Below are 11,640 nucleotides of genomic sequence, written 5' to 3' on the forward strand. Positions count from 1 at the left end.
TTAATCATACCACAAGGACACTTGCTCAACTATGTTCATAGCAGCATTATTCATAATAACCAGAACCTGGAAACAACCTTGATGCCCCTCAACCGAAGAATGGATAAAGAAAATGTGGTACATTTGCATAATGGAATATTACTCAGCTGTAAAAAACAATGACATCATGAAATTGGCAGGCAAATGGATAGAACTAGAAGAAAACCATCCTGAGTGAGGTAACCCAGACTCAGAAAGACAAACGCGGTATGTACTCACTCATAGTGGATTCTAGATGTAAAGCAAAGGGTAACCAGACTACAACCCACAACCCCTGAGAAGTTAGGTATCAAGGAGGACTCTAAGAAGGACACATGGATCACCCTGGGAAGGGGAAATAGATGAGATCTCCCAGGTAAACAGTAGGGGTGGTAGAGGGGAGGGGATGAGAACATGAGGGAATGGGATGGTGGAGTTGGGGGAGGGACAGTGGGAGAAAAATGAAAGAGACAGCTTGATAGAGAGAACACTATGATTTTAGGGAGAAACCTGGTGCTAAGGAAACTCCCAGGAATCCACAAGGATGACCCCAGCTGGGACTCCTAGCGGTAATGGAGAAAAATCAGGTTGGTGACTACCCTGTCATTATAGAGCCTTCATCCAGTTATACAAAGTTTTAAGCAAGGGAAAGTTAGTGTCACTCACCAGACAGAAAAGAGGGACTTCTTTTATTATGGAGGGGAGATCAGGGACACATGTTCCGTACAAGCCAGCTCAAATGTCCCCATTCCTAGCCTGAGTCAAACTCCTTCCATTGTTCTCCATAGACTTGTCAATTTCTGAATGCGTGATTTTCTTCTGAGTTTTCAGTCATATTTAGTTATTCCTGCAGGAGATACTTTTAGAGCCAACTTAGAACCCCAACTGGTGCTCTGCCTATAGTTTTAGGGGAAATTTTTGAACTTGTTGCTTTCTTCCTGCCCACACAGTAAAGCAGTCAGAAGCAGTCACCTCCTCTCGTATCCCTTAAAACCATTTTTACTAGCCAGGTGGTGGTGGCACACACCTTTAATCCCAGCACTCAGGAGGCAGAGGCAGGCGGATCTCTGTGAGTTCGAGGCCAACGTGGTCTACAAGAGCTAGTTCCAGGACAGGCTCCAAAGCCACAGAGAAACCCTGTCTTGAAAACAACAAAACAAAAAACCATCTTTACTAGAATAATGCTCAAGGGTTGAAGAGATGGCTCAGTGGTCAAGAACACTAGCTGCTCTTCCAGAGGTCCTGGGTTCCTGCATGAAGTCAGAACACTCTATACATAATAAATAAATCTTTATAACAAACAAATAATGTTCAAATATAACAGCTACTCAGTCTCCAAAATCCTACCCCTCCATCAAATCCCTCCCCTCAGGTCTTGGGGAACTTTGCAGAAAAGGAGACGGAAAGATTGTAAGTGAGTGGGGAGGGAGAACAACAAGGAAACAAGACCGTCTAGACACAACAGGATGACACCCAGACAAATTCACAGAGACTGTGGCAGCACGCATAGGGCCCACACAGGTCCGAGCCAGATGAGGTCCCAGTGCTGAGAGGGGAACTGGACACAAGACCCCATCCTTAAAGTAGAAACTTTCTCCAGTTGACAACTGCTGAGCAAAGAAACAATAGTTTTCTCCAGTGGCTCCTCACTGGGTATGCAAGCCACATTTAACGACGACCTCAGACCAACACAGAATAAAGTCCCTGGTATTTTTGGAGATACTTTGACTAATAATACTTTTGGGGGCTTTTTTTTCTGTTGTTTTTCTATTATGTTTCTAATTTTGTGTTTTTATGGGTTTTGTAGTGTGTGTGTATCCGTGCATGTGTGTGTGCACGTACTTAAATGTGTACTCATGCAAGCATGTGTATGTGTTTCTCATGTTTTCTCTCTTTTTTTCTGTTTCTTTGTTTTATTCTGGATTGTTTGCTTGTTTATTGGTCTGTTTGTTTTTTAAAGAGAGAGAGAAAAGGTGTGGAGTTGGATGGGTAGGGAGAGGGAGAAGATCTGAAAGGGGATGAAGGAGGGGAAACTGTGATCAGAATGCACTGTACAAAAAATTATTTTCAATAATTAAAAAAGGTGAAGCTGGAGCTGGCATGGTGGCGCATGTCTGCATTTAGGAAGCAAAGGCACAAGAATCTCTTGGGTTGGAAGCTATCTGGGCTACAAATTGAGAGTTAGTCTCAAAACAAAAAAGTAAATTCATATGCAAACTGGCTTATACACAAAAGAAGAATTGTTCATTTATGCACATGAATAACCTAGAGGTGCCATTGGTCCTGACAAAAGCCCTCAGGAGTCAAGCTCTTTTTACTACTGTCTACTCTGCTTCCTTCCTACTGACCCTGAATTCAGTGTGTCATTTTTTTATTTGTTAGTTTGTTTGTTTTATTTTTTGAGACAGGGTTTCTCTGTGTAACAGTCCTGGTTGTCCTGGAACTCACACTGTAGACCAGGCTTGCCTTGAATTCACAGAGATCCGCCTGCCTCTGCCTCCCGAGCGCTGGGATTAAAGGCGCGCGCCACCACCATCCCGCTCAGCGTGTCCTCTTCTGGTCATAAAATGGTTGCCTGTAGTTAATAGACCTGCTCCGTTCAAACCCACTGGGCACAGTCCCTCTGGAACCAGAGGCCAAAGTAAACTCCTTCCCTGAGCTGCTGTCTTGTGGGTTTATTCTTATCACAGCAATAGAAAAGGTAACTAACACATCTGTGAGGTCACCAGTCGGTGTGGCGCTGGGGTCCGCTGGATGAAGGCAGAGATGCTCAAGAATCAAAGAAGCCTTGGAGCTGGTATGTTGGGTGCTACAAGCGCACCTGTGGACTTTTACCAAAATGTGTAAGAAAAGATATCAGGAGTTCTGTTAGTTTCCGCGCTGCTGTGGCAAAAGCCACTTAAAGAAGGAATCGTCTGTTCTGGCTCATAGTTCAAAGGGGCAGTCCACCATGACAGGGTGACAGGAGTCTGCAGTAACTGGTTACATTGCATCTGCAGTCAGGGGGCAAAGAGAGATCGAAGTTCGGGCTCTGCTAGCTTTCTCATTTTCTCTTGAAAATTATTGTTTTAAATTATTATTTAAAATTATTGTTTTAAAGAGCATGAGAAATACACACAGGGAGATACACATATACATACATACACACATATACGTACATACATGCACATAAAACACTTAAAAACATAAAATTGGAAACCAGAAAAGCAAAATACTAGTAAGGTTTAAAAAAAAAAAAAGCCCAAACAAAGCATTAAAGAAACAAAGCATCCTTAAAAATACCACCGAGTCTGTCTTTTTTTTTTTTTCGAGTCTGTCTTCTGTTGGCCATCTGTGGCGGTGCATGGGGCCTGCCCTTAAGTGTGGTTGTGTATACCCAGTGAGACTCCATTGGAGAAAACTAAGTTTCCTTTGCTAGTGGCTGTCAGTTGGAGATAGCTTCTCTGTTAGGGTGGGAGATCATATCCACCTCTTCTCAGCGAGGAGACTGCACCTGGCTTGGACCTGCGCAGGGCCTGTGCGTGTTGCCACAGTGTCCACGAGTTCATACGTACATCCATCCTGTTATGTCTGGAAGATAGTTTCCATGGTCGCCTCCATCCCCACTGACTCTTACAGTCTGTCTGCCCTCCTCTTCAGCAAAGCTCCCCGAACCCTGAAGGGAGGGGTTTGCGTTCTCGTTTTTATGTGTGCAGTCTGAAACCCCAGCCCATGGAAGAGTGCTGACCACACTTAGCATGAGTCTTCCCACGTCTGTTAACTTAGTCTAGACACTCCCTCACTCATGTGTCCAGAGGCTTGTCTAAAGGAAAAAGAATGACGATCATCCTAACCCCCTGGGTCAAAGTATTTCTACTTCAGGCAAATCATCGTAGGTTCAGAAGGGGGTGGGCCTTTCCGGATAGTGTGCCTCCTTCCTCTCATAGGATGTGTACGTGTGAATGTGCCGGAAGGGTTTGGACTTTATGGCTGGGCTTGAAACATCAGATTGCTCATGCCAGACACCCAGCGTCTAGCACCAAAGTTGACCACATTTATCATTATAACTGGTGTTCCATTCCAGTGTGTGAATGCGACAACCTGGTTTTATGAAAGTAGCTCTCATGTAGCCCAGGCTGGCCTTGAACTTTTCTGGATCCTCCTTCTACCTCCCATCAGCCAGCCATGATAAGAAGAAGCGAAGACATCCTACATTTGTTACAAAGAGCCCTCATAATATGGCATTTTGTAAATATAACTGTCTGATTGTCTATAACAGCCTGTGGGGACAAGAAGTGCCCTGAAGAACAGCCTTATTTGCAAGCCATGACCACCCCCATTCTGCCTCCTTCCCTCCGTGTTGGAGGTGTGGGCTCACTCTGCCATGCCGCACCCTTTCAGCCAGGATTACTGGTACTCTCAACCAGTGAGCCGGAATAATTCTCCTTCCTTAAGGTGCTTTCTCAGATATCTCGTCAGGAGGAAAGTAATTAATATACTAACAATTAACAAGCTAACTAATATAGCTTCTGTTGACCTTTGGAACAAGACAATAGTATGCTTCCTGCACAGGTCTGTTTGTCTTGTGAAAACTGACTTCCATGTTTTAACAGCTTCAGCAGTAGAGAGGAAGTAACCATGTCCAGAATGTTCATCTGTTGAGACAGAAAGGGAAAACAATAACACGGTTTGTCAAATCAGGAAACTTTCCAGTGTTCAGTTCCATTTGCTCCAAAATCCCAAACTGAAATGATTAAATTAACAAGTAATTTAAAATTTAAACCAAAAGACATAATACAAAATTTTTAATCAAGACCAGATCTGAACAGGGTTTTTCCCTTGTTACACTGGCCAAGACCTTTCTAAATTGTAACACTAGATATATACACTAAATATGTTAATATACTAGACCACTTAAAACTAGAAGTCTCTTAAATTGTTAATAGTGAAATAAATTGTCAGAATGAAGTGTTTATAGTATGTATAGTGTAATCCTACTGCTCAAAATCTCTCCAAGGAAGCAGGACAAAGGATAGAAGAAGAAGCTATAGGCACAGAAAGGTGTTCTCTCTCTCTCTTTCTCTCTCTCTCTCTCTCTCTCTCTCTCTCTCTCTCTCTCTCTCTCTCGTGTGTACTCTGTGTGTGTACATTGAATGAAATATGCAAATAGAAAACTTTTACTTAGATTTCTCAAGGTCCATGACTCTACTTAGAAATACTATTCCAATAATTCTTCTAAAGAAAAGAAGTAGAACAGAGGGGGAGAACACGCTTTAGATACAACACGCTTTCATTCCAGTATTTGTGGCCCCAAACTGGAAATTACCTGCCAAGCACAGTGGAAATAGATTAATCATAGTGAGTTGTGTTTGTGTTACAAGTTACCGTCCAACCATGGAAACGTGAAAATGGCAGGCACTAAAGCTACACGGAAATAAGAAGCAATTGTTGGATATCATTCTAAGTCTCTGTGTTCAGTACTCACTATGAAGTCAGCACACAATTTGTCTCTATCTCTCCATCCTTAGAGAGAGGATGAGAGGGTTCAAGCCTTGCACAGATGAAAAGAGGGATACTCAATTGCCAAGTAACTTTCCCAAGTTTACACACTTAGTAGAGCCAGAACTCAGATGTAAGCTCTCCGATATCAAAAGCCCAGATAAGAGACAACGGTGCTGTGTGTACAGAGGGGTGTGCCTGAGAGGCAGGGCGGGAGGGTGAGCGGAGCAACGGCGGAGCCTTACCTCTCACTATTTTGGGTGCAGTGCCAAGTCCAATAACGAACCTAAGCAAATGGCTGGAAAGGGGTACCCTAGACCATCAAGAGGGCTTTGTTCAAACGGAAGGTTGTATCTGCTCCTCCTAGAGAAGCAGATGCACAGAACCCCTTATAATACAGCTGTCGGCCTTGATGGCAAACTCTCGTTTTCTCTAGAATATGTTCTCTAACGTGGACCGGCCACTAAAATGCTGTGTTACTAAAGGCAACCAAATTACTCCCACAATGTTGTTGTTCGTAAATGTTCCTCTGTCGTGTCTTTACAAAAATGGAAGGAAATTTCTCCATAATTGGTGGGGGGCGTTAAAACCTCACACCCCTTTCACGTTTCCTTTCTCCTTTCTCTTTGCTTCCTTAGCTGTGTCACAAGAACAGTAACAGTGGATGGCTTCACCCGTGCCAGAAGACTATGGGTCTTTCTGTATTTGAAAGGTAAAAACACACGTTGGATAATTCAAATATATATTTTTAAAAATTTAACATTTAAAATTTTTTTTAAAAAAAAATATGCTAAAATTCAGAATTTCGGTGTCTCTTCAAACTCAGAAGGTCACAGATACACTGGAGTTTTAGCAAAATTTTTATACGTGCAGCTTGGGCTTCCCTTATGTCAGGTGCAAATTTTCATCTGTGTTTTTATGAGAATCTAAATAGAAACCAAAAGATAAGTTGATCAAGTGAAAGTTTAAGCAGGCACTGGGCTTGCCAGCCTCCTGCCAGCCTCAGAAGGCGTCACAAGGGTCAGAGCACACACGCATGATTGAGCTGTGGCTGAGCGTGTGAGGCACATGTGACAGGAGGAGTCGCATGCACCCCTTCCAAGTAACGCTTGGGGAAGTTGTCTTCAAGAACCACCCCAGGGTAGAAAGTCTATGGGCGGGGAGTACAAGGGGCCTTTCCAAAAACACAAGAACTTTTTTTTGCTTTTCATGAGTGTTCTCAGAATGAAGAGACGGGAAGGATGACTTCCGCAGGTGATGGCTACATACATAGTGGAAGTGATGTTTGAGGGCGTTGTGGGGGGGAGGGCATGCAGGTCCCGAGGGACAGTTCAAAGTCAGGTCAACAGAGCTTTTTTTTTTTTTTTCTGAGTGAGCATCGGTGTCACAGGGCAAGCTGTTGGGCGATCTCAGCAGCGCTCTTCCTTTTTAAGGGTCTGTGGGGTCACCTAGTCCCCAGGGCCTATTACATTCTATCTTGTGATTTGACTCTTTCGTCAACTATGCGTCGTGAGGAATACAATGGCGTTAGTTACGTCCCACACTGAGGACTTTAAAACAAACTGGAGAAATACATCACACACTGAAAACATTATATAAAAAACCAAAATTGCATACAGTTGCATGTCTGATGAATGGAAATAGCCTCCAAGGAATTCAAAACAGATGGGAGGTCCTCATGGGAACCAGTAACACAAGAAGCAGGGAGGAACAGAGAAATGCCCTGAGCGTGGATGCCTTCCAGCGATGTGTGGAGAACAAGCATTGAGAGCGGGATTGGTACTCCAAAAATTCATCCAGATGCCCAGCCACATCCCTGGCCATTCAGGATGGTCACAGGCGGAAATGCCAGGGAAGCATCTCAACAATACCTTGCCGAGGCAAGAGTTACTTTTGTGGCTGTTGATTGTGAGGGTTTCTGAGGAACCCAGAGGAGAGACAAGTCCCACTCAGGATACGTGGGAAAGTGGGCATCTTTCCATCCAGTTCTGTCTGTTACGATGGTGTAGCCACAGCCATTTCGCAGCAAGTTCCAGTACTTGCTGGAATTCAGCTCTGAACACTGAAGCAAGAACATTTCAAACTTGCTTTTGGCATTGTATGTCATTTGACCTTCCTCTCTTTCCATCTGTTGGTATAACTGTCCCATCTGTTTGTCCATAGCAGGACGAAAACAGATAAAGGTGCAGAAGGGAGAGTTTGGAGTGTGGGTGTTGGGGGGGGGGGCTGACATTTACTTCCTTCTTTCAGTTAGTCCCTGGCCCTCTAGGAAACCAGGTGCCCTGACTTTTATCTGATCGTGTCAGGGTTAATGAACGCCATGGTGAAATTCTGAGCTTGGCAGGAAGTGTACTGTACGTCCCGGCCTTCCCTCTGCACACTTCCCTATTCCTCTGTCTTTCTGCCTCATCGTTCACTGTTGGGGGGGGGCGTTTCTTTTAAGCTTCCAAGACTGTTTCAGTTTTTGAGAAGTTCTTTAGCTCCATTCCTTAACTCCACCAGGACAGTGTTAAATGAGGCCTTGAGGAAGGGGCCATTTATTACTGAGGTAGACACGGGGACTATTCTGGGAAATGGTAAGCATGGGAAAACCAGCCTGTTGTCCTTGGTCATTTATTAAACCATTTGTCGGATGCTAAACGAAGCAATAGGTAGCATGGATCCAGAGAAGGTTCCTCGGAGTCTCCAGAGAGAGCACACGGCGTCTCCAGAGAGAACACGGCATCTCTGTCATGAGGGGCTTAGGTCTGCTGACAAGTGTTCTCACATGCCCCAAATTGAGCTTCAGGCTGGAGAATGCAGAAACAGAGGCAAGAGAGGTTCATTTCAACACAGCAGCTTCTAGTTGTATCATCAATAAAAAGATGAACCCATTCCTTGTGTGATAAATGCTTCAGTCACCAAGAAGGGTGGCCAGAAACAGCGACTGGGGCACCAAATCCCCACTGATGAAAGTGATATTATAGGGGTTTATTGGGAGCTGTGTCGCCTGGTTTCGGATCAACATATGAGTGCTTGTCCAAGCGGTCTCGGTGAGGCAAAGCCAGTAGGAGAGGGCCTCTCACTTGGCAAGGACCGGAAGACCATGGACAGCATAGAATGGTGCAGAGACTGCGTGACCTGCACACTCTCTTCCCTCATGATGATTCTCTCAGCGGTTTTTAATTTCACTTTGTCAGTGACACATGGGACAGATAAAGCCAATGGGCACACCTAAGGAAGCAACATAGGGGACATGAGCTACGCCTCCCACTTCTGGGAAAGAACATTAAGAATGGTGTGGAAAAATGGAAAAAGTCCCGTATCAAAGTTCACCCTTTATAAAGAGGCTTAGGCAAACAGGACTCCTTTGTAGGACAAGGGAACAGTTAGAGAAAACACAAGCTAACTGCGTGCAAGCAGCGTATGGCAAAAACCCCCGGATTTCTGTAAATATGCTTTGTGGAGAAATGAATGATATTGCTGTTTGAGAATGTGTGCCTATGCCTCTCGCTCTTTTTTCAACTTTTATTGATTCTTTATGGATTCCACCTCATACATCCCGATCCCACTTCTCTCCCTGTGCCCTTACATCTACCCTCTGCCAACCTCCCCCCCAAAAAACTAGCCCAGATTTAAAAGAAAAACCGAAAAACAAATAAAACAGAAAAGAATCAAAACAAAATGAGAAAGAGAGAGAGATGGTCTCCCGGAGGCTGTAGTGAGAAAGAGAGAGAGATGGTCTCCCGGAGGCTGTAGTGAGAAAGAGAGAGAGATGGTCTCCCGGAGGCTGTAGTGAGAAAGAGAGAGAGATGGTCTCCTGGAGGCTGTAGTGAGAAAGAGAGAGAGAGATGGTCTCCCGGAGGCTGTAGTGAGAAAGAGAGAGAGATGGTCTCCCGGAGGCTGTAGTGAGAAAGAGAGAGAGAGATGGTCTCCCGGAGGCTGTAGTGAGAAGGAGAGAGAGAGATGGTCTCCTGGAGGCTGTAGTGAGAAAGAGAGAGAGAGATGGTCTCCCGGAGGCTGTAGTGAGAAAGAGAGAGAGATGGTCTCCCAGAGGCTGTAGTGAGAAAGAGAGAGAGAGATGGTCTCCCGGAGGCTGTAGTGAGAAAGAGAGAGAGATGGTCTCCCGGAGGCTGTAGGGTGCCCATCGAGTCACACAGTTTACTTTGTAGTCCACTCATCTTCACTTGCCAGTGTTGATCGTCATGTAACATTGCTCTGGCTTCAGACCTCTGGCTTCTGCTATGCTCCAGATAATGTGCTCTGCCTGTAGATTCTCTTGGACATCCTGTTTACCTTTTAATTTTGTAAGGACAGGATGTGTCTGGATCAACATTCAGCCAAGTTAGCAAAATGAAAAGATTGTTTTTGGTTTAAAAGATGTTTTGTCAAAAAAAAACCTTTGATGTAAAAGTTGGCAAAAAACTTTTTTGCCAGAGGTTAATGTTGAAGGGTAATACAAACATGTTCACTAGTGTGGGAAAACATGCTTGTTTTTGAAGTATAAGTAGAGACGGCTAGAGCTTTTTGGTACCAGTCACTTGTGTGGAACTCATCTTGGGGTGGGACAATTCTTCTTCTGCCCATGCCCCTTCCCGGTCTCAGCACCTGAGCCCAGGTGGCAGCAGGACCTCAGCAGGGGCTGGAAGGACATCAGGTTGAACATTCCTTTTGGAACTCTATATTTTCTGGAGGTCATTTATCAGAATTAAGTAGAAGTCACTGAAGCAATACTGGCAATGAACTATATCTTCCCAGAACTTTCTTTTGTTTTGGAAGCTAGAGGAGGAGATGCGAGAGGAGGCATTTTGTCACAGTCCTCAAACACTTAGTACCTCAGTGTGCTGTGGAAGAGTTCCTCCATCGGTAGCAATAGCTGATTTCCACAAAGACTCACCACCACTCCTGTCCATCCAGCGGGGCATGGAGACGAGGCGTGGAGATCAACTTCATGGATCTTGCTGATTGACTCTATACGACCCTTTATCTGGAGACTGGAGTTAGTGTATAGGAACTCAACGTAGCTTCTAGCAACTAGTATCTTTTTTTTTCTTTAAAAAAAATCAACTATGGGAAAAAGAACTTGTTCAGTTAGCCTTGAAAACCTGAAATTTTCAGAAACGTGTTCTCCATAGTAAATGCCCTGTGCAATGAGGTGCACCAGTTTAGCCTGAGGCCAAGCAGTTTGTGAAATTTATTTTAAAATTCAGAAAGTTGAGTATGAAGGTGGGAGAAAGATTAATATTTCCAAGTTGCTAGATTATTGAAATTATCTAAAATGGAAACATTTTTTTCAAGTCTCAACATTTTTATCTGCAACAGAAGGGGATTTTTTTTAACTTACACTGGAGATTGATTAAGGGGACAATTTTAAATAAGCATTTTAATTACATAAATGTAAAGCTAAGATCCTAATCTAGAATAGGAAGGCTAAGATGCCATGTACTCATTCAACAAGCATTTCTGAGCACCTACTGTATCCATAAAAGGCAGTGTTTGTGTGAAAAGGAGGTCTCCACTGTAAGTACACTTGAGGACCTTGAAACTCTTCTCCGACATCTGAGATCAAGAGGCACAGCCCATAAACTGGATGTTTGTAGGAGGTTAGGTCTCTACCACACAGTCGAGGGATGGGGCTGACGAGCAATCCAAAGGGTAGCTTGGGTGGATGTTTTTTCTCCACTGCTATCTTCTTTTCATTATGCCCACATCTCCTTCAATAAAATTTTGTTAAATATTACAGTCTGTTTTTTGTCTGCAGAAATTACAACATGTTATTCTAGTGGTTAGTGGTGACTGGCAATAGGCAGGTGTTCCTTGGGGATTCCCTGAAATCCTCGGGGAAAAGTCAGAGGGACCTTGCCACAGTTACACATGGAGATGGAGCTCAGGGTTATCTGGACAGTGATTACAGCTGTGGCCACTTGCAAACTGGTGAACTCCGACAGGTGTCACACAGGTCTCTGTGGATGACCTGAGCAAGCCTCACAAAGCAGCAGGGCACACCCCATCACCTCGGGTCACTGGGTGCTACAAACCCAAATGACTTCATTTGCTGGGGGACAACATCCTGAATACGCAGATTTGAAAGTCCAAGGCGACAGTATTTTGTTCCTCGTTGCTTTCTTAAAAAAATAATCAAAAATGACATGTGCGTGCATGTGT

This window comes from Microtus pennsylvanicus, chromosome 5, assembly GCF_037038515.1.
Source record: "Microtus pennsylvanicus isolate mMicPen1 chromosome 5, mMicPen1.hap1, whole genome shotgun sequence".
Taxonomy (NCBI): domain Eukaryota; kingdom Metazoa; phylum Chordata; class Mammalia; order Rodentia; family Cricetidae; genus Microtus; species Microtus pennsylvanicus.